The sequence below is a fragment of the Lactuca virosa genome, chromosome 4, assembly GCF_052849685.1.
Source record: "Lactuca virosa cultivar CGN04683 chromosome 4, Lactuca_virosa_CGN04683_v6, whole genome shotgun sequence".
Lineage (NCBI taxonomy): Eukaryota > Viridiplantae > Streptophyta > Magnoliopsida > Asterales > Asteraceae > Lactuca > Lactuca virosa.
In genome coordinates this window covers 44,867,770-44,892,832 of record NC_136429.1, presented here as the reverse complement: position 1 = coordinate 44,892,832, position 25,063 = coordinate 44,867,770, and the positions used below count along the sequence as shown (strand labels likewise).

At 43.1% G+C, this 25,063-nt stretch overlaps 1 pseudogene; it reads left to right on the top strand.

Annotated features, from left to right (window-relative positions):
• Window positions 1-19,095: 19,095 nt before the first annotated feature.
• LOC145109713 (lignin-forming anionic peroxidase pseudogene) lies at window positions 19,096-20,309 on the top strand (annotated as a pseudogene).
• Window positions 20,310-25,063: the final 4,754 nt, after the last annotated feature.

The following is a 25,063-nucleotide window of genomic DNA, read 5'->3' as shown; positions in this document are numbered from 1 at the left end:
CGGTGCGCCTCCTCCATCAAGGTGGTGCGCGACCCGCCTGCATACGGCACCCAAATCCGACCCTGAAAGGTCATAAGCCCACGACTATCGGTAACGAACTCAGGTACCTATCCAATCACCCGCTCTCTCTTGTGTTTCTCCGGTCTCACGGCCTCTGTCTGGGCCTCCCGAATGGTATCCAACATCGGAGTCATCACTGTCAGCCGCATACAAGTGTCTCGAATCGGGGCACTCTCCGCCCTACGGCTCAGGGCATCAGCTACAACATTAGCCTTGCCCGGGTGGTACAGGATCTCACAATCGTAATCCTTTACCACGTCCAACCATCTCCTCTGGCGCATATTCAGGTTGGGCTGATCCATCAAATACTTCAAACTCTTGGGGTCCGTGTATATGGTACACCGAACCCCATACAAATAATGGCGCCAAATCTTGAGGGCGAACACCACCGCCCCCAACTCCAAATCGTGGGTGTTTACCTCGTCTCATGAGGCTTCAACTGCCTCGATGCGTATGCTATCACGTGCCCTCTCTGCATAAGCACTGCACCCAACCCCGATATAGACGCATCACAATACACTACGAAATCCTCCATTCCCTCCGGAAGAGCTAACACCGGGGCTTCGCATAACCTCTGGCGAAGTGTCTCAAAAGAGGTCTGCTGCTCTGGACCCCAAGCAAAAGCAGCACCCTTCCGGGTCATTCTAGTGAGGGGAACGACAATCTTGGAGATATCCTGAATAAATCTCCGATAGTAGCCAGCCAACCCCAGAAAACTCCTGATCTCGGTGGGGGATCTCGGCACCTTCCAGCTCATCACCGCCTCAATCTTGGCCGGATCGACCAATATCCCATTCTGGTTGACGAGGTGTCCTAAGAACTGGACCTCTCGTAACCAGAAATCGCACTTGGAGAATTTGGCGTAAAGCCTCTTAGAACTCCGAGGATCTCCCACAAATGCTCCTCATGCTGCTCTCTGGATCTCGAATACACCAATATGTCATCGATGAACACGGTCACCGAACGATCCAACATCGGCCTGCATACTCGGTTCATGAGGTCCATGAACGCTGCCGGTGCGTTGGTGAGCCCGGAAGGCATCACCACGAACTCGTAATGTCCATAGCGAGTTCTGAACGCCGTCTTCTGGATATCCTCATCACGCACTCTCATCTGATGATATCCCGACCTCAGATCAATCTTGGAGAACCAAGACGCTCCCTGCAACTGATCGAATAAATCGTCGATCCTCGGTAATGGGTAACGGTTCTTGACCGTTAATTTGTTCAACTCCCGGTAATCAATGCACATCCGGTGTGAACCATCCTTTTTCTTGACAAAAAGGATCGGCGCTCCCCACGGCGAGCTACTCGGTCGAATAAACCCCTTCCCCAGCAGCTCCTGAAGCTGCGATGATAACTCCTGCATCTCTGGCGGCGCAAGGCGATAAGGCGCCTTGGCGATAGGTGCTGCCCCCGGAACCAAATCGATGCGGAACTCCACCTGCCTCTCGGGAGGCACACCCGACAACTCCTCGGGGAACACATCCGGGAACTCATGCACTATCGGGACCTCATCAACCGACCTCGGTTTCTCTGCAGCTACTCTTGTATCCACCACATAAGCCACAAACCCACTACAGCCCTGCTGTAGACTCTGCCTCGCTCTAGCGGCCGAACAAAATGTTGACCCAAAACGGGTACCCTCGCCATAAACCGTAAGAACCTCCCCACTAGGGTCTCGTATGGTTACCAATTGTCTCTCACAGTCGATAACCGCTCCAAACCTGCTCAACCAGTCCATGCTCACGATGACGCAGACATCACCCATCGCAATCAGGACCAAATCAATCGGAAACTCAATGCCGAAGATATCGAGTACACATCCTCGAATCACATCAGTAGCATACACCGCTCTCTCGTCAGCTATGGAAACTCGCAAAGGTCGACCCAACGCCTCCCGACAGATACTGATGTGCTGACTAAAGGCTAACGACACAAAAGACCGACTCGCACCCGAGTCAAATAGCACCAAAGCAGGTACAGAAGTCACTAGAAATGTACCTACGTATATCACAATATAAGCATAACACCATAAACTCAAAGTAAATAGATGAAAGAACACATACCAGCCACAACATCTGGCGTTGCGCGGACCTCCTCCGCTGTCAACTGGAAGGCTCTCCCGCGAGCCTTTGGCGCCTCGGCCTTCACTGGCCGACTCTCTGTAGCTCGAACAGCAGCAGGGGCAGATACCGGTGATGCTCCCTGGGATGACCCCCGCAACTGAGGACACTCGGCCTTCCGATGTCCGATCTGGTTGCAGTGAAAACAGACTGCAAACCCCTTGGGGCAATCCTTGGCCATGTGCCCTTCCTTGCCACACTTGTAGCAAGACCCTACTCTACAAACTCCCTCATGATCCTTGCCGCACTTGCCACAAGTGCGGCCCTACTGGTTCCCTGATCTCGAATCGGCGGGCTTGGCCCGCTTGGATGCCGGCTGGGACTGTGCCGGTCGCCGATCCCTCCCTTGAGACTCCGCTTCCTCCCCGGCCTGAGTCTCGAGCTCAATCTCCCTCTTCCGGGAATTTGCCTGAAGCTCGGCAAATGTCCGGTACGTCGAGTTCGTCATGAACTCGCGGATGTCTCTCCTTAAAATGCTCAAATATCGACTCATGCGTGCCTGCTCGGAAGACACGTGCTCAGGGCAGAACATCGCCCTCTCATAGAACATCCTGGTAATCACTGTAACAGACTCGGTACCCTGCTTGAGGGTCAAGAACTCCTGGGCCAAACGTTCCCTTTCCACCGGGGGAACGTACTCATCACGAAACATAGCGGTGAACCTCTCCCAGGTCACCGCGGCAAGCTCTGCAGAAGAGTAGTGCGCTGTCACAAACTTCCACCAGTCCTTCGCTCCCAAGCGAAGCTGGTTCAGCACGAACCGAACTCTCAGATGCTCCGGACAAGAACACGTATAGAAACATCCCTCAATATCTGAAATCCATCTCATCGCGGCGATCGGATCTTGCGTCCCATCAAACTCTGGTGGCTTCGTGTTGCTGAACTCTCGGTACAGCAACGAGTCACCCCCCTGCGGTCTCGCAGCAGCAACGGCTGCGGTGGCCGCAGCAACAGCAACATCAGTAAGAGCAGCGCACCGCTCATCAAAAGATTCGATCAGCGTGGTCTTGATAGACCCGAATATCTCTGGTATCTCAGCTCGAATGGCCGCAGCCACTTCCTCGTGAATCAACCTACAGATCTCCTCATCACTGGTACCACTGCCTCCTGGGTGGTGGCGCGTCACAACCATGATGTCTCTGAAATACAACACAAAAGAAATCAGAGACTCGCTCGAGTATACTCACACTCGATACCCAACCCTACTTGCTCTTTAGTACCCTAAGGATTCTTACTTGGACTGCTCACCGATCCGGTGTTTCCAGTAGTACGGGCCCTTATACTACCTTCCACAGCGCATCGGTATTCACCCCAAGTCCTCCTCCTAGGATCCCAGGTCACAAGTACTCTATATCTCACTAAACTCGGGCTACTCTCCGGTAGACCACTCATAAGCTCCTCGCTGCTACCTACTTACTCTCGAAGTATCTCATAGTAGCAATAACTCCTAGGCTAAGGCATCACAAATCAGGCCCACTCTAGTCCTAACCATGAATACCTAGCCTACTTTAGCATGCATAACATATCACATAATATCTCATAACACATAATATAAGGGTATTTTGGGAAATCACCGTTCGGGCGTTGGCTGATCGTACACACTGCTCTGCTCTGCTCTTTTCAAAATCTTTTTACTCTTTTAGAAAAATTTTGTTTTATTTCAAAAGATTCCTCAAATCCTCAGTTTGAGTTCAAATGCGCTCGAAGGTGCATCCGAATCCCTCAAACCAAGGCTCTGATACCAACTTGTAACACCATAAATTTCAAAACAATTTTTCACTTTTAAAGATATAATTTCATTCATAAATATTCTCAAATCCCAATGTATCACATATCAAATCCATAAAACACATCCCAAGATCAAAATGTATAAAACTCCAATAGTGTGTACTGATCATGCTGGCGCCTTCCCGCGATCATCCGAATCCCCCAAAATACCACATATAACGCATATTAGCCACTCGAGGCTATAACTCTGTGGACCCTCTGGTCCTAACTCTGTGGACCCTCTGGTCCTAACTCTGTGGACCTTCCGGTCCTAACTCTGTGAACTCTGGAATACACACAGCATATATCACATAGAAATAATGCAGTGCAACACATCACATACATAGCATACAAGATACTCTGTCACATAACTCTAATTACCACTCAAGGTAAAGTATAGTGAGAAGACTCACCTCGGATAACTCGGTAACCCTCGGATTCGGAAATACTGATCTAGCCTCCGCCTAATCACATAAAATAGTTACTCTAATCAATACGACTTTCAAAGTCTAGGCTAAGCCTTCTCTTAGTACTCTCAGAAGGGTAAAAGACCATTGTACCCCTCTCATGGCTCAAAGACCCTAATATTGACCAAACCCTAAAAGTCAACAGTCAAACTTTGACCTAGACTCGTCGAGTGCACTCGTGTGACTCGGCGAGTACATGCATGTCCTCTTCGTCCCTGGTCCTCACTCGACTCGCTGAGTCAACCCCACACTCAACGGGTTATCACAGGTAGGGCTGTAAACGAACTGAACGTTCAACGAACCGTTCGTGAACTGTTCGGCGGGAAGTTCGTTTATGTTCGTTTATTTAATAAATGAACGAACATGAACACAAATTCTAGTTCGTTTAGTTAAACGAACGAACATGAACAATGGTCTCGTTCGTTCATTTACGTTCGTGAACGTTCGTTTATGTTGTTTGTTTACGTTCGTTTATGTTCGTTCGTTTAAGTTTTTTTATGTTCATATATTTTCAATTGTTTTTTTATTACATTATTATATTATAGTTCGTTTATGTTCATATATGTTCAATTGTGTTTGTTTATCTTTGTTCGTTCGTTTATGTTCGTTTAGCATGTTCACGAACATAAACGAACGAACATGAACAAGACAATTTGTTAAACAAACGAACATGAACAAGAAAACTCCGTTCGTGTTCGTTTGATTGTTCGGCTAATTTAAACGAACGAACATGAACAAGGCTTTGTTCGTGTTCGTTCGGTTCGTTTACAGCCCTAATCACAGGTCGCGAATCGCGGGGCAACCCGACTCGACTCGTCGAGTCCACTTATGGACTCGACTCGTCGAGTCCACTTATGGACTCGACGAGTTCCTCCCACGACATCACTCATCTGACCTCCTGAGGTCAGATCTGCTTCTCTAATCTATAGATCTGACTTCCCCATGACCAATAAACACGTAAAGGTCGAATCTTGCTACACATGCAATGCTCCCAAGGCTTATTTTGGCGAAATCCCTTCTAACATGACCACCTATGTCCATTTCCTCCATAGAACCACAAAAAGCAGCATGGTTCAGGCTCTTTGGACCTCAAAAGGTCCAGATCTAGAGTTTAGCACTCAATGGGACACTATACACAACTAAACAAACCATAAAAGGGTATATAAAACCCTAAATTCAATGCCCTTAAGCAAAACAGGAGGATATGATCGAATAGCTACCTCAAACTTGAAGATCCAAGCTGAAAACCCACTGAAATGCAATCCTCTTGACCTCCCCTTGCTGGAAACACTTTCTCCTTTGCAAAATCACACCAAAAATGATCAAGAAGACTCAAACTCTCTCACAACTCGCTCACAATCGCTAGGGTATCTCTCTCTGGACTGGTAGCCGCAAATTGAGGCCATAAAGACCTTTAAATAGGGCTTAGACCCTGGGATTTAGGGTTTCATTTTACAGCGCGGACTCGCCGAGTCCACGCATCGACTCGTCGAGTCCTTCATTAAATCGGGCAAGAATTCGCGATCCTACTCGGCGAGTCTGAGCGCCAACTCGCCGAGTCCCTCCCTAAAACCCAAGATAAATACTTAAAATAAGTGCCTAGGAATCCGGATGTTACACATTCGTTCTCTTAAAACTAGTATAACATAAAGGACCTTAAATGGTTAACTTTATAATTTGTAACGATGTAAATTTTTAAAACAATTTTTCATTCTTCAACATAATAAAAACTCATATAATATTCTCAAATCTCATGTATCAAATGTCATCATAATAAAACATATCCCAGAATCTCAATACATAATCTCCTGCCAGTGTGTACAAATCATGCCGACGCCTTCCCGCGATCTCTGCTGGTACCTGAAACACATATCACATAACACAGTAAGCATAAATGCTTAGTGAGTTCCCCAAAATATCACATACAACACATAAGCCACTCGAGGCTATAACTTGGTATGACCCTCCGGTCAATGTGTCTCAACGGGACCCTCCAGTCCCGTAGCTCGTTGGACCCTCCAGTCCGGTCTAGCTCGTTGGACCCTCCGGTCCGGTCTAAATCGTTGGACCCTCCGGTCCGACCTAAATCGTTGGACCCTCCGGTCCGGTCTAAATCGTTGGACCCTCCGGTCCGGTCTATATAACACATAGCATACATATATCATAATGCACATAAACTCAAACATACACATAACACATAAGACCCTCCGGTCTGCACATAGATACCACTCTAGGTAATGTATAGTGAGAAGACTCACCTCGGGTAATCTCGGAAAGTCTCGAACTCGAATATCTGATCTAGCCTCCGCCTAATCACATAAAGTAATTATCTCTAATTAATACCGCTCTCAAAGGCTAGACTAATCCCTCCCTATATTCTCTCAGAAGGGGAAAAGACCATTTTACCCCTCCAATGGTCCAATGTCCAAATGTTGACCAAACCCTAAAAGTCAACCCCAGTCAACGGTCCAACTTTGACCAGACTCGTCGAGTGCACTCGGGTGACTCGGCGAGTCCATACGTGTCCTCTGAATCCTCCTAAGGCCTCACTCGACTCGTCGAGTTAACCTTTCTCTCAACGGTTACCACTTATCACAAATCGTGGTGCAACACGATCCGACTCGTCGAGTCCGCTCATGGGCTCGGCGAGTTTCTTCCATGAGAATGCTCAAACGACCTTCTGAGGTCAGATCTGTTTCTCTAATCTATAGATCTGGCCTTCTAACACTCAAAAGTTACGTAAAGGTCCAAACTTTATGCTCATGCAACACTCATATGGCTCTATATGATGATTTAGCCCTAATATGACAACCATGATCCAAAACCCACAAAGGGACTGCATAAAGCTGGATGTTTGGGGCTCTCTCGACCTCTCAAGGTCCAGATCTAAGGTCTATTTCACATTGGGACCTCTCAAGCTCTTATTCCAACTCAAGAAAGGGTAAAGAAACCCTTGAATCAAGAAGCCTACACAATAAAGAAGAAAAGGGGCGAATTGCTACCTCAAAGTGAATCCTCCTTGCTTGAAAGTTTGAGAACAACAACCTCCCTTGGTCCTTCTTGCTGGATCACTTCTCCTCCTTAGCAAAATCACAACAAATGGATCAATATGGCTCTCTCTCTCACTACACACGCTCAAATATGTTAGGGTTCTTTCTTCTAGGAAGGTAGCCGCAACTGAAGGCTATAAATGCCTTAAATAGGGCTCAGGCCCAAAGATTTAGGGTTTCTGCCAACAGCGCGGACTCGTCGACTCGCCTCACCGACTCGTCGAGTCCATTCGATAATCCGAGTCATCAATCGCGATCCTACTCGACGAGTCTAGGCGCCAACTCGTCGAGTCCCTCTTCTCAACTCAAAATAAATATTTAAATTATGATACCTGGAGATCCGGATGTTACATAATTCCTTAGTTTATACACCAGAGTTATACATAATTAATATCGAACTGACAGTTAAATGTGTAAATCTGCCCTAAGCCCACAACCAAACAAGGAACAGGAAGTAAGGCGGAAATCACACATTCCACTGTAATTATAGAGGGAACTATTATGGTTATCATATTGTCACGTCAGAAAATATAGGATTTTCTGGAGGAACCAGTTAACTTTTCCAAGAACTTAGAGTATACTTCATATAACTAAAATACTTATGAACTCACCAGCTTAAATGCTGATCTACTCTTTCAAAATAACTTGTATTCTCAGGAATCCAGTAGACAGGTACACTTTCGAAGCTTTTGAGAAGACTGCCTAGTACTATACTGCGACTCTTGTCTTCTACTGTATCTACTTTAATGTTTGAATTTGTAATGTTTAAACACTTATGTAAAACTTATACTTATTAATGCAATGGTTGTTTGTACTTTGATTACTATAATGCATGTGTTGTGATACTTACATGACGTCCTCCGCCCCCGAACGTTTCTGCCGTTCTGGTTTAGGGGTGTGACAGGGTTCCACTGAGACACATTGACTGGAGGGTCTTATTCGAGATATAGCCATGAGAGGCTAATGAGATGTGTGTGTTACTTTGGGGAACTAACTAAGCTTCGTGCTTACTGTGTTATGTGTTATGTGTTATAGGTACTTCTCAGTATCACGGAAAGGCGCCGGCTTGATTGTACACACGAAATGGAGTCCTGTTTCTGAGGATCCTGGATTTTTTTATAGTTTTGTCTATTTTATATTAATCTAGTTTATGGATTATTATGTTATAGTTAACGACAATAAAATGGTTATTTTAAATAATATATATTTGTTAAAATTTTAGTTAGATAATTGTTTTATGCACAATACACAGACATCCAGCTAGTATTATGGATATATTGTTGAATCGGTTCTTCCTTTTTATGCAATCATGTTTCTAGTTGTTTGCTCTAGAATCAAACTAGGATTGCACTACCAATAAATGGCAAGTTCGTTTGGGGAAATCTTTGCATTGGTGTTGGCTTTGGCGTGTAAATAATAGAATCGGTAGAGAACATGAGGAGTTTAATAAAAATGTGGAGCCTACTGAAATCACGTAATGACATGCTCATGAGACGATTGGTTTCAGACCTGGGGTCAACAATTATCTTCACTCTTAAGTCTTTAAGAATAGTTATTGACAACAAATTATTTCATTAGAGTAGGTAAACTTGACTTGGAATGGTTAGGATCCGTTCAAGGTGAATGTAACAACGTAATTTTTCAAACCAATTTTTCATTTTTAAATCACATAAAACTCATATATTATATATCATAAAAATTATAAGTGTCTCAAGTCAACATAAATCCATAACAAAAGTCAAATCCCAGAATCCCCGATATAATCTCGAACATATGTGTACAATCATGCCGGTGCCTTCCCGCGATCCTCTGAGGTACCTGAAACACATAACACATAACACGGTAAGCACGAAGCTTAGTGAGTTACCCAAAATACCACATACAACGATTAGCCACTCGAGGCTATAACTCTATATGACCCTCTGGTCAGTGTGTCTCAGTGGGACCCTCTAACCCCACAACTCTGGTGGACCTTCCGGTCCTAACTCTGTGGACCCTCTGGTCCTAACTCTGTGGACCTACCGGTCCTAACTCTGTAAACTCTGAATAACACATAGCATAAATCACACAGACATAATGCAGTAATATCACAGTACTCAAATAAACATATAATACCCTCTGGTCACAAATACATACCACTCTAGGTAAAGTATAGTGAGAAGACTCACCTTGAAGTGAGCAGGCTAATACACTTCGTACACGAATCACCGATCTAGCCTCCGCCTAATACATGCGATGATTATCTCTAATTAGACCGTAATTATAATAAACTCATTCTAACCCCTTTCTAACTCTTGGTAAGGGCAAAAGACCCTTCTACCCCTCCATGGTCTCTATTACTCATATTTGGTCAAAACTCCAAGAGTCAACAGAAGCCAAACTTGAGTCAACAGTCCATGTTGACTCAACTAGTCGAGTGCACCGGGAAGACTCCTTGAGTCCCCTTGTTCCCTCAGGGACCTTATGAAGACCAACTCTACTCGTCGAGTAGGCCCGCCAACTCGTCGAGTCACAGCGTGCTCAGACTTATCGGGACAAACCCTAAGCGACTCGTCGAGTAAGTTCATGGACTCGACGAGTTCATCCAGTCCATATTCCCATTCAGACGTTTTAGGGCAGATCCATCACTCCAAACTCTATATCTAGACTCCCTATGCTCGAATGTCACGTAAAGCTTCGATCTTTACGTTCATGCATATCATATTTGCTCCAATATGCCATTACAAACTCTAAAGAAGGTTGAATGCTCATGAGCTTGCCCCTAGCTCAATAAAGCTGGACCCTTTGGGCCCTCAAGGCCTCCTATAGTCCAGATATGAGGTCCTAACCTCAAACCATGCTCAAATAACTCAATGACACAAGATGATTGGAAGAAAACCCTAAAAGCTCCCAAAATGGGATCTAACAAACAAGAGGTCAAGATGAGAGCTTTATACCTCTGAATAACAGCTAATGACAGAAGAATGGAAGATCCACAACCTCCTCTTGATTAGATTCACCAACTCTTCCAATCTTTCCTCCAAAAAACTCAAGAATGCTCAAGATGGCCTCTCTCTCTCTCTCTCTCTATGCACGAATAGGGCAGGTTAGGGTTTATCTCTGGGGAAGTGGCCGCAAAGGAGGCTATAAGTGCCTTTAAATAGGTCTCACACCCGGGGATCTAAGGTTTTCACTCCCAGCGCCTACTCGGCGAGTCTACTCCCGAACTCGTCGAGTAGATCATTAAACCCACGTGGCCATCCCGTCTCTACTCGACGAGTTATAGCACCAACTCGTCGAGTAGGTCAATGAACCTCAAAAATAAATACTTAAAATAACATACCTGGGAATCTGGAAGTTACAATTCTCCCCCACTAGAATCAGACTTCGTCGTCGAAGTCATGCTCCGCAAACAACTCTGGATGCTGCTCCCGCATCTCTGACTCCGGCTCCCAAGTCAAATCGGACCCTCTCCGATGCTTCCACTGGACCTGAACCTGAGGCACTTCCTTATTCCTCAGAACCTTCACCTTTCGATCCAAGATCGCAGTCGGCCTCTAAATATAATTCAGACTCGCATCAACCTGAATGTCCTCCAGCGGTACCACTGCCGTTTCGTCGGCTACACACTTCCTCAACTGGGACACGTGGAAGGTGTTATAGATCTGACTCAACTCTGCAGGTAGCTCCAAACGATACGCTACCCTACCTACTCTGGCGGTCACCCTAAAAGGACCGATGTATCGGGACCCAAGCTTGCCCCGTTTTCTGAATCAGATCACCCCTTTCCAAGGGGATACCTTCAGAAGGACAAAGTATCCAACCTGAAACTCGAGCTCGGACCGTCGCCTGTCTGCGTAACTCTTCTGGCGACTCTGGGTCGTCAGTAACCTCTGCCTGACCTGCTGAATCTGCTCGGTCGTCTTGAGCACTATCTCAGTGCTACCCATCACTCGATGTCCCACCTCTCCCCAACAGATAAAGGTCCGACACCTCCTCCCGTATAAAAGCTCAAAGGAAGGCATGCCAATACTCGAATGGTGGCTGTTGTTGTAAGAAAACTCAGCCAAAGGCAGGTATGTGTCCCAACTCCCACCGAAATCCATAACACATGCTCGAAGCATGTCCTCGAGCGTCTGGATCGTCCGCTCACTCTGTCCATCTGTCTGTGGGTGGTAGGCTGTACTGAAGTGCAGTCGCGTACCTAACTCCTCATGAAACTTCTTCCAGAACCTGCAAGTAAAACGCACATCCCGATCTGACACTATCGAGATCGGCACCCCGTGCCGAGATACCACCTCTCTCACGTAAATATCGGCCAATTTCTCTGCAGAGGAGCTCTCATTAATAGCAAGAAAATGAGCACTCTTCGTCAATCGGTCCACAATCACCCAAATCGTGTCAACTCCACGCGCAGTCCTAGGTAACTTGGTGATGAAGTCCATAGAGATTTGTTCCCACTTCCACTGGGGAATCTCCAAAAGCTGCAATGGACCGTGTGGACGCTGATGCTCTGCCTTGACCCGACGGCAGGTCAAGCACCTCTCGACTACCCACGCAACATCCCTCTTCATGCAAGGCCACCAGTAATCTCTCTTCAGGTCCAAATACATCTTAGTGGCCCCGGGATGGATCGAGAATCTCGATCTGTGCGCCTCCTCCATCAGTATACGCCGAGCTCCGCCTGTATAGGGCACCCAAAACTGCCCTCGGAAGGTCACAAGTCCTCGGCTATCCGTCACAAACTCGGATACCTGTCCAATCACCCGCTCCCTCTTGTGGTTCTCCGGTCTTACGGCCTCCGCCTGGGCCTCTCGTATGGTATCCAAAACTGGAGTCATCAATGTCATCCTCATACACACATCTCGGATCGGGGCACTCTCTGATCTGCGGCTCAGGGCGTCGGCTACCATGTTAGCCTTGCCCGGGTGATACAATATCTCACAATCATAGTCTTTCACTACATCCAACCACCTCCTCTGACGCATATTCAGGTTGGGCTGATCCATAAGATACTTCAGGCTCTTGTGGTCCGTGTATATCGTACACCGAACCCCGTACAAATAGTGGCGCTAGATCTTGAGGGCGAACACCACCGCCCCCAACTCTAAATCGTGGGTGGGATACCTCGTCTCATGAGGCTTCAACTGCCTCGAAGCGTACGCTATCACGTGCCCTCTCTGTATTAGCACCGCACCCAACCCAGATATAGATGCATCACAATAAACAACGAAGTCCTCCATCCCCTCGGGAAGAGCTAACACTGGGGCTTCGCATAGATTCTGGCGAAGAGTCTCAAATGAGGTATGCTGCTCGGGACCCCAAGAAAAAGTAATGCCCTTCCGAGTTAACCTGGTGAGGGGGACGACAATCTTGGAGAAATCTCTGATGAATCTCGGGTAGTAGCCGGCCAAACCCGGAAAACTCCTGATCTCGGTAGGGGATCTCGGTACCTCCCATCTCATAACTGGCTCAATCTTGGCCGGATCGACCAATATCCCATTCTGGTTAACGAGGTGTCCCAGGAACTGGACCTTTCGTAACCAAAAATCGCACTTGGAAAATTTGGCGTAAAGCCTCTCCGGTCTCAATATCCCTAAAATCTCTCTCAAATGCTCCCCGTGCTGCTCTCTGGATCTCGAATACACCAAAATATCGTCGATGAATACGATCACTGACCGATCCAACATAGGCCTACACACCCTGTTCATGAGATCCATGAACGCTGTCGGTGCGTTGGTGAGTCCGAAAGGCATCACCACGAACTCGTAGTGCCCATAACGAGTCCTAAAAGCCATCTTCTGGATATCCTCCTCGCGGACTCTCATCTGATGATATACAGACCTCAAATCGATCTTGGAAAACCAAGATGCACCCTGCAACCGATCGAACAGATCGTCGATCCTCGGAAGTGGATAACGGTTCTTGACCGTCAGCTTGTTCAACTCCCGGTAATCAATGCACATCCGGTGTGAATCATCCTTTTTCTTGACAAAAAGGATCGGTGCTCCCCAAGGTGAGCTACTTGGTCGAATAAAACCCTTCCCCAACAGCTCCTGAAGCTGCGAGGATAACTCCTGCATCTCGAGCGGCGCAAGGAGATAAGGAGCCTTGGCAATAGGCGGCGCTCCTAGAACTAAATCAATCCGGAACTCCACCTGCCTCTCGGGAGGCACCCCTGGTAACTCCTCGGGAAAAACATTCGGAAACTTACTCACTATCGGAACCTCAACAATGGAACTCGGTCTCTCAGCAGTAGCCCGCGTATCCATCACATACGCCAGATAACCCATGCAACTCTGCTGTAAACTCTGTTTCGCTCGGGCGGCAGATCAAAAAGCTGATCCAGATCGGGTACCCTCGCCATATACTGTTAGCACTCCCCCACTGGGGTCTCGTATGGTCACCAACTGACGCTCACAGTCGATTACTGCTCCGTACCGGCTCAACCAGTCCATGCCCACAATGATACAGACGTCACCCATCGCGATCGGCTCCGGATCTATCGGAAACTCAACACCAAAAATCTCGAGTACACATCTTCTTATCACATCAGTGGCAAACACTGCACGCTCATCGGCTATAGAAACTCTCAGAGGTCGACTCAACGACTCACGTCTGATACTGATGTGGTGACTAAATGCTAATGATACGAACGATCGACTCGCACCCGAGTCAAATAACACTAAGGCAGGTACAGAACTCACCAGAAAAGTACCCACACATATCACTATCTAAGCACAATTAACTAAAATATAATAACAAAAGAATACATACCGGCCACAACATCGGGTGCTGCGCGGACCTCCTCCGCTGTCAGCTGAAAGGCTCTCCCGCGGGCCTTCGGTGCTTCGGCCTTAGCTGGCAAACTCTCTGTAGCTCGAATAGCAGCGGGTACAGCTCCCTGCGCTGATCCCTGAAGCAGCTGCGGGCACTCGGCCTTCCGATGGCCAGTCTGGTTGCAGTGAAAGCAAACTGCAAATCCCTTGGGGCAGTCCTTCGCCATGTGCCCTTCCTTGCCACACTTGTAGCAAGACCCTGCTCGACATATCCCCTCACGACCCTTGCCGCACTTTCCACAAGTGCGGCCCTTCTGACCTCCTGATCTCGAATCAGCGGGCTTCGCTCGCTTGGCTGCCGGCTGAGACTGTGCCGGCCGCCGATCCCTCCCTTGAGACTCCGCCTCCTCCTTGGCCTGAGTCTCTACCTCGATCTCCCTGTTCCGGGCATTTGCCTGAAGCTCAGCAAATGACCGGCAGGACAAGTTCGCCACGAACTCACGAATATCCCTCCTCAGAATGCTCAAATACCGACTTATAAGTGCCTGCTCGGTAGACACGTGCTCAGGGCAGAACAACGCCCTCTCATGAAACATCCTCGTAATCACTGTCACAGACTCTGTCCTCTGCTTGAGGGACAGGAACTCCTGGGCCAACCGTTCCCTCTCCACCGGGGGAACATACTTATCTCTGAACATCGTAGTGAACCTCTCCCAAGTCACGGCAGTGTGCTCTGTAGGAGTAAAATAAGCTGTCACAAACTTCCACCAATCCTTCGCTCCCAAGCGAAGCTGGTTCAGTGCGAACCGTACCCTCAAGTGCTCTGGGCAAGAATAAGTGTAGAAACACCCCTCGATATCAGAAATCCATCTCATAGCAGTAATCGGATCCTGCGTCCCATCAAACTCTGGTGGCTTCGTGTTGCTGAACTCCCGGAACAACAACGAGTCACCTCCCTGTGGCCTAGCAGCAGCAACAGCTGCGGTGGCGGCAGCAGCAACAGCCTGAGTGACAGCAGCGTATCGCTCATCAAATGTCTCAATCAGGGTGGTCTTGATAGACCCAAACATCTCGGAAATCTCTGGTCGAATGGCTGCGGCTACCTCCTCATGAATCATCCTCCGGATCTCATCGTCACTGGTATCACTGGTACCACTGCCCCCTGGGTTGTGGCGCGTACCCACCATGATGTCTCTGTAATACAACATAAAAGTAATCAGAGACTCGCTCGAGTATACTCACACTCGATCACTCCCCCTACTAGTTCCCTGACATCCCAAGGATTCTTACTTGGACTGCTCTCCGACCCAATGCTTCTAGTAGTACGGGCCCAATACTACCTTCCACACCGCATCGATAATCACCCCAAGTCCTCCTCCTAGGATTTCAGATACCAAGTACTCTATATCTCGCCGACCCCAAAATACTCTCATAAGCTCATTCCTGCTACATACTCGTTCTCAAAACAAATCACAGGTAGCAGAAACTCCTAGGCTAAGGCATCACAAATCAGGCCACTCTAGTCCTAAAATATGAAATACCTAGCCTACTCTCTAGCATGCATAAAATATCTCATAATATCTCATAAATATCTCATAACACAGAAAGTAAGGGTATTTTGGGAAATCACCGTTCGGGCTATGACTGATTGTACACATCGCTCCTTCTCGTTTTTCTCTTAGAACTCTTGCTTGTTTTAGAAAAATCGTTTCTCTTGGGAAAATTCTCTCAAATCCTCAGTTTGAGTCCAGACATACCCGAAGGTGCATCCGAATCCCTCAAACTAAGGCTCTGATACCAACTTGTAACAACGTAATTTTTCAAACCAATTTTTCATTTTTAAATCACATAAAACTCATATATTATATATCATAAAAATTATAAGTGTCCCAAGTTAACATAAATCCATAACAAAAGTCAAATCCCAGAATCCCCGATATAATCTCGCACAGATGTGTACAATCATGGCGGTGCCTTCCCGCGATCCTCTGAGGTACCTGAAACACATAACACATAACACGGTAAGCACGAAGCTTAGTGAGTTCCCCAAAATACCACATACAACGATTAGCCACTCGAGGCTATAACTCTATATGACCCTCTGGTCAATGTGTCTCAGTGGGACCCTCCAGTCCCACAACTCTGTGGACCCTCTGGTCCTAACTCTGTGGACCCACCGGTCCTAACTCTGTAAACTCTGAATAACACATAGCATAAATCACACAGACATAATGCAGTAATATCACAGTACTCAAATAAACATATAATACCCTCTGGTCACAAATACATACCACTCTAGGTAAAGTATAGTGAGAAGACTCACCTTGAAGTGAGCAGGCTAATACACTTCGTACACGAATCACCGATCTAGCCTCCGCCTAATACATGCGATGATTACTCTAATTAGACCGTAATTATAATAAACTCATTCTAACCCCTTTCTAACTCTTGGTAAGGGCAAAAGACCCTTCTACCCCTCCATGGTCTATATTACTCATATTTGGTCAAAACTCCAAGAGTCAACAGAAGTCAAACTTGAGTCAACAGTCCATGTTGACTCAACTCGTCGAGTGCACCGGGAAGACTCCTCGAGTCCCCTCGTGCCCTCAGGGACCTTATGAATACCAACTCTACTCGTCGAGTAGGCCCGCCAACTCGTCGAGTCACAACGTGCTCAGACTTATCGGGACAAACCCTAAGCGACTCGTCGAGTAAGTTCATGGACTCGACGAGTTCATCCAGTCCATATTCCCATTCAGACGTTTTAGGGCAGATCCATCACTCCAAACTCTAGATCTAGACTCCCTATGCTCGAATGTCACGTAAAGCTTCGATCTTTACGTTCATGCATATCATATTTGCTCCAATATGCCATTACAAACTCTAAAGAAGGTTGAATGCTCATGAGCTTGCCCCTAGCTCAATAAAGCTGGACTCTTTGGGCCCTCAAGGCCTCCTATAGTCCAGATCTGAGGTCCTAACCTCAAACCATGCTCAAATAACTCAAGGACACAAGATGATTGGAAGAAAACCCTAAAATCTCCCAAAATGGGATCTAACAAACAAGAGGTCAAGATGAGAGCTTTATACCTCTGAATAACAGCTAATGACAGAAGAATGGAAGATCCACAACCTCCTCTTGATTAGATTCACCAACTCTTCCAATCTTTCCTCCAAAAAACTCAAGAATGCTCAAGATGGCCTCTCTCTCTCTCTCTCTCTATGCACGAACAGGGCAAGTTAGGGTTTCTCTCTGGGGGAAGTGGCCGCAAAGGAGGCTATAAGTGCCTTTAAATAGGTCTCAAACCCGGGGATCTAGAGGTTTCACTCCCAGCGCCTACTCGGCGAGTCTACTCCCGGACTCGTCGAGTAGATCATTAAACCCACGTGGCCATCCCGTCTCTACTCGGCGAGTTATAGCACCAACTCGTCGAGTAGGTCAATGAACCTCAAAAATAAATACTTAAAATAACATACCTGGGAATTCGGATGTTACAGTGAATAGTTTCGTTTGGAGACTAGACGTATCTTTAAGGACTTCCTATAAAGTGTAATCCCATCAAGCGATGGATTATTATTGATTTGATGTGTAATTTATCAGAAGAATCTATATAAAGATTATTTGGTGATTGATTGTACTTTTGTTGATGAACTATGGAAATAGATTTCAACATGGAGTAACATTTTAAATGGGATCGAAAAGAAATGAAGTAGATGCTAAATGTAGCATTATCGAATTTTCCACATAAGTGGGAATCCAAAATTGCACTATTGTAGATCCTTGATGGCTAGGTACAAAATAATGTTCAATACTAAGAATAATTAAATGTATGTATAATGCATTAAACTCCATAGAGTTTAATGAATTGTTACATCGTTATTTTATTTTTCATGCAACTTTATTATATCTTTTTTCTATAATGTATTGAACTTTATAAAAACATATTTAAAAAATAAATTATTTTATGTTAAATAAAAGTTTATTTTTTCACTGGAAAGTCAAGTCATTGGCTCCATATTAAACGCTAACATGACATGTCAATGAATTTAATCAACTAAGAGATTGCTTTTTAACTTAAAAAGCCATTTTTGAAAAAAATACTTTTTGATTTATAGTTTTTTCCAAAAGAAAATTTTAAAATATGTTTGGATAACTTTTAAGAGACAAAAGCCTAAAATCCAAAAGTCACCAAAAATCATAATTTCTTGACTTTTAAAACAACTTATTTTTTTTCTCGGTAAAAAAATCAATCTAAAATCACTTTTGGAATTACCAAATACTTTTTTAGACTTTCTTTTTTGAAAAAACAAGTCCAAAAAATCACTTTTGAAAAGTAACCAAAAACCCTAAATGACTAATGTACATATTCCTCCCACTCAACTAATCTTTTTAAAAATGGTACCTTAACTATTTCATTTTGTCTATGGTAGTTTCTATTATAAATAAACTTTTTGTTTTAAAGAATATACAAATATAAATACATGATGTCAACGCGGTATATACATAGTGTAAAAAATATGATTCATGGCCTCAACAAAATTAACCAAGTAAATATGGACAACGGAAACGTCAAAGAGGCTCTCCTTGACATTAGTTATAATATACATGCATGGTGTTATATTTACAACCCATATGCATTCAAATATTTCAACCTAGTAGTTATTTAAATGCCGATTATAACTAAGCACGCTCATGAACAAAAATAAATATATGCATCCACTATAAGGTGAACAAGTCAAGATCTGCTCACTGCTCTTTATGCATCTATCGTTTAGCTAGCAAACAAACACAAGTTACGCGGTTTAGCACAACACTATAAATCTCTGCGACATCCCTTTTATTTCAATTCATCTCTCACTTTTCATCAATGGCTCCCCGACATATTTCTACAACCATCTTCTTTCTACTCTTTCTCTCAGTTACTAATAATAAACCCTGCAATGCACAGTTGTCTTCTAACTTCTATAACGCTACATGTCCCAATGCACTCAGTACAATAAGGACCACCATCAGGACAGCCATCTCTCGCGAACGTCGCATGGCAGCTTCCCTCCTTCGCCTCCATTTCCATGACTGCTTCGTTCAGGGTTGCGACGCATCAATCTTGTTGGAGGATGGGCCTTCGATAGTAGGAGAAAGGAATGCGTTGCCAAATAAGGGTTCTGTAAGAGGTTACGAAGTGATTGACGCTGCCAAGTCGGAGGTTGAGAAACTATGTCCCGGAGTTGTATCTTGTGCAGACATACTGACGGTGGCTGCCCGTGATGCGTCAGAAATGGTTGGTGGTCCGTCGTGGTCGGTGAAGCTCGGAAGAAGAGATTCCACCACCGCTAGCCTTGTTCTAGCGGAGACCAGTCTTCCTAGCTTTAAAGCTCCTCTTGATTCACTTATTTCCACCTTTAAAGATAACGGACTTAGCGCCAGGGACATGGTTGCTTTATCAGGAGCTCATACAATTGGACAAGCTCAATGCTTCTTGTTTCGTGACAGAATATACAGCAATGGATCAGATATTGATGCTGGCTTCGCTAGCACACGTAGACGTGGTTGCCCTATAAACGATGGAAACGGAAATCTTGCACCACTAGATTTAGTGACTCCCAATTCGTTTGATTACAACTACTTCAAGAATTTGATACAAAAGAAGGGTCTTCTTGAATCGGATCAGGTGCTTTACAGTGGTGGGTCCACAGACAGTATAGTATCTGAATATAGCAACAATCCCTCCAAGTTCAAGTCGGATTTTGCAGTAGCCATGGTGAAGATGAGTGAGATCAGGCCATTAACGGGTGAAGCAGGAGTGATAAGGAGGATTTGTGGTGCTCTTTCCTAGTGCCTTGCTAATGTTCGTCATATCGGGAGAGAATTGATTTGAGTTCCATTTTTTGATTTCTAGAAAATTATACTTGTCATCACATCTTTTTTCGTTTATATTTTATTCACTAAAGTGTAAAATCTTATAAGCCCACTTTCGAGTATTCTGGAGGGGTAACCGGCCGGTAATTAATATTTAATTTTTTATCACCACGTTTAAGGAGATTTTTAGTTATTAAAATGTTACACGATCAATGCAAATGAAAACCTTAAAGTCTCGAATACTTTGTTTTCAATTGTCGATACAAACAACAAATATTGGAAATTCTTTCGACCACAAATTCTAAGGATAATTAATCGGCAATGTTGAATAAATCATTGGCAATTCGTTCGTGATATATGTGAGGTTTTTTTAGAAGAAAGAGAAAGGCCGGGTAAATTGTTTAAAAGTCAATATGTTTTAAAAAAATGACTTTTGACACTGTATTATTAATTAAATTTTACGAAAATAAGTATGTTTAAAAAATGATTTTAAACTGTGTTATTGATTGTTAAAATTTACTAACCAAGTTTATAATTTTTTGCAATGTTGACAACTTGACCAGTAAAACAAGTTTCCCGCTAACGTGACGCGTATGAGTGACAAGTTTAGAATAAAAAACCATATGGTTTATTAGTTTTTCTATAGGAAATTTGTATACAAATTCAAAAAAAAAATTTCTATATAAATTTTAGATAAATTAAACAAATTAGGTGGGTCATTGGACCCACATTGAGCATATCAGTCTTTGGTGACATAATACTATTTGATTGTGTGACGCTGATATAATATGATGATTAGTCCAAATTGAAAAATATGGCACGTAAAACAATAACTTTTCACATTTTTTCAAGTTTGACATTGAGTTTTTATTTTTATTTCTTCAATTTTGACACTTCATTTTTTTATTCCATATTGAACATATTTGTTTTCAATTTTGTTCAATATTGACTATTTCCATTTTGAAACCGTGTGTATATATATATATATATATATATATATATATATATATATATATATATATATATATATATATATATATATATATATATATATATATATATATATGAATAAGTTCTTTTGAGGACAATAGTTAAAGTGAGGATGTGAGGACAATTTATAGCCTATCATTTTATTATTATCCAACTAATCAATTTTAATTATTTAATAATTATACTGGGGGAATTTTAGACATTACCAAATAATATTAATATTATCAGTCAATTAACATTCCGAAAATCATGCACCATATCTTGAAACTTTTCATACCCATATCCTCATCAACCATATCACGTACTCCATCATCACATACAGTAGTCGATTCTCTATTATCCCATTATTCGTGTCATTCTCCAAATGAACACTCGGTAGTCCAATCATCACAGTAATACTCAATCTTCCAATCGTCACGATAACGATATAGTCTCGATTATGGATATTTTCAATCATCATAATCAACAACAGTTGGTCGTCTTACACAATAATGATCCAATGATTACAGAATACTCATCAAATAGTCATGATTTTTCTGTAAATGGTGAATACGTTGATGATAATGATGAGTTTCGAAGTATTTCTGATGATGATAATGATGAGTTTCGTAGTATTGGTGAAGATTTAGATGATGAAGTCAAAGATCAAGGTAGGTTTTACTTTTATTTTTATATTAAATCTTTATCTAATCCTAATCATAATAAACACATCAAGGGTATTTCGACAAGTACAATATGAGATTGTAAGGTCTGTTTATTCATGTTCTCAATACTCGGTTACCAATCCTGATGGTGTTTATGAGATTGTTGTCGGAGAATATAAGAACAACCAATCTTCTAGCAGGAATGTTGAGCTGATCGAATTAGACAGTGACAATGATGACCAATTTGATGATCTACCAAATGATGTTTAATTCAAGGTATTTTTAAGCAAATTTTTATTCACATTCTATATCTTTTAAAATTACTAGGTGACATTTAATAAAAAAGAAGAAACATTCTCGTGTGAATGTATGAAGTTTGAGCATTTTGGGGTGTTATGTTACCACATTTTTTGTGTTATGAAGACTTTCAGGTTCATTGACATTCCTTCTAAGTATATACTTAGACGATGGCGGAAGGACATCATTCCAACTGAAATGCTTAGAAAATGTTTTCGTTATGGCGATTCTCACTACTAGAATATTTGCTTTTAGCTACCAAAAAATACCAACAAAAATATTTTGTAGGTAATTTCCATCAAATTTCCAACAAACTTGCAACAAAAGAGGAATACAACAAAATTCCAACAATATAGCGACGGATATAAAACAACAAAAAGTTTGTTGGAAAAGCGTCGGAAATTTCCGACAGAAAACCAACGAAATATTAATTGATATTTAAAATTACCCTTTCGTAGGAAATCTGTAGGAAATATAATTACCGGGAAATGAAAATCTTCCCCCCCCCCCCCCCTTTTCTTTTTGCATTATCCCCATTTTCTTTTAAATATTGTTGTTATTATTATTATTTTATATTATTATTATAATAAATATAACAATTAATTATTATTTCATAATATAATTAATATAAATATAATAATAACTATTTTTTTATTATTAATATAAATATAATAATAACTACTTTTTATTATTATTAATATAAATATAATAATTATTGTTACTATTATTTTTATTATTATTCTTATTATTTTTCTAATTATATTTATTAAAAATTAGATTTACTATTATTATATTTATCAAAAATTAGACCCTAAGTGTAGAAAAGTAAGTATAGAAATGAGAGATCATGAAAAGTGATGAGACTCTAAGTATATAATCTATCAATGGATTAATTGCAGTTATAGAAATAGAAATGAAATGGTTTGTGTACCAGAATGTGTTTTGGCATGTAAGCATATGAGATATCAGTATGTGGACCATATGAATTGTGTTTTGGCATACGTTCATGCCAAGATGATGATACTATGTTATGATTGAGACTTTAATACTAGAGAGGGTCGATTAAGACTTTAATACGCAACTCCATAATTGTTTAATTAATAACCCATGATCCTCACAACAAAACTCTTTATCTGGTGTGTATAATCAAGCCGGCGCCTTCCCGCGATCCTGAGTGTGAGGATCTGGGTTGTCGATTAAGGATTTATTTGTCTTGGTTTTAGTCGGCTTGAGGGGATTGATTAGGGCAAGAGTTACAGTGTTGTTGTGCTTCTCCGATTCTATGAGTGTGAGGTGAGTCTTATCACTCTACTATGTAGGTTGCTAGATTGTCTTTGTGACTCTTGCATGAAAGACTATGGTTGGATCACAACACTTGTATGAAAGACTGTGGTTGGTTCACAACACTTGTATGAAAGACTGTGGTGGATCACAACATTTGTATGAAAGATTGTGGTTAGATCACAACACTTGTATGAATGACTGTGGTTGGAACATCGAAGAAAGGCTACGGTTGGGTTGTAGTCTGGAAGTGATTATAAGACATGGTTGGATCATAGCATTCACATAAGATTGAAATACACCCTAGGGCTAGGCCCACTGATTTGTATGGTATGTTGTATTTTGGGGAACTCACTAAGCTTTGTGCTTATGTTTATGTTTAAAATGTTTTTTTATGTACTTCTGGTTTCAAAAAGGAAGGTCATGGCTTGATCGCTTCTATGAGTACTAAATGGATACAAGTTACATAAAACTCAGAGTAAACAGACAATCGATTGTGTGAATCTGCCCTAAGCCCACAACCAAACAAAGAACAGGAAATGAGGCGGAAGTCACACATCTCATTGTTTGTTAGATCTTCGTTCTATATAACCCTGGCGTATTCATTTGGTACTCACGGAGTTAACTATAATAGTTCCTTTATATTTGATGAAAGCATTCTTTAAGAAAAATCCTTATTTCCTTTAGTAAAAATGGTAACCACAATAGTTCCTTCTATAATCACTTAGTTTATACTGGCTGTATATAATCTAATATCGAACGGATAGTTAATTGTGTGAATCTACCCTTATTTCAGATGAGTGAGTTATTATAATTACTTTTAAATGTTTTCCCCAAGTTTTAATCTTATATAAATACAAATTAAAATTTTAAAGTAATTACTTTATTTCGAAGACGTACCGCTGCTCGTTGGTGATTCTGGGGTAGATTCTTCTGCGGTGATCATCAGAATTCGTCCGTCCGCTCCTGAGTTCTTCGTTATCGGGCAGTCCCTCTGTCTCACCACAGCCATAACAGGCCTGGTTTACTTCTACTCCGAGGACTTGGGAGATCGGTTGAGCTAGTGTCATGCAGAACCGGGCGGTGTGCCCCTTCATGTGGCAATTCAGACATTGCATTTCCCGACATACTCCGGTGTGGTGGTAGTTACAGCCATCACACTTCGGGAGAGTCCTAGCATATCGACTGGCAGGTGCTGGAGTAACAGGTGTTGTGGCTAGGGATGAGCATAAGCGGGTACCCGCCTCATTTGGCAAGAACCGGAACCGGCGGTTCCTAAAAAGTTAGAACCGGAACCGGAACCGCTCTAGGCAGTTCTTAAATGTTTGGAACCAGTCCCGGAACCGGCGGTTCCGGTTCCGGGAGCGGGTAACCTGATTACATTAATTTGTTATCTTTTGTCGATAAAACCGCAATTTAGTTCAATCCAAATTAAATCCATTCGGACCAAAGACGGACAAAATCAGACCAATATATTCTAAACCGGTCTAAGTAACACACATATTTATATAAAATAATATATATATATATATATATATATATATATATATATATATATATATATATATATATATAAACCGGTTCCGGCGGGTACCCAGCGGGTAGCGGTTCCGAAAAAACGAGAACCGGAACCGGAACCGCTTAAGGCGGTTCCATAACTTTAGGAACCGGAACCGGAACCCCTTAAGGCGGTTCCAGTTCCAAAACCAGCAGTTCCGAGGCGGTTCCGGTTCCAAAAGCGGGTACCCGGTTCCGATGCTCATCCCT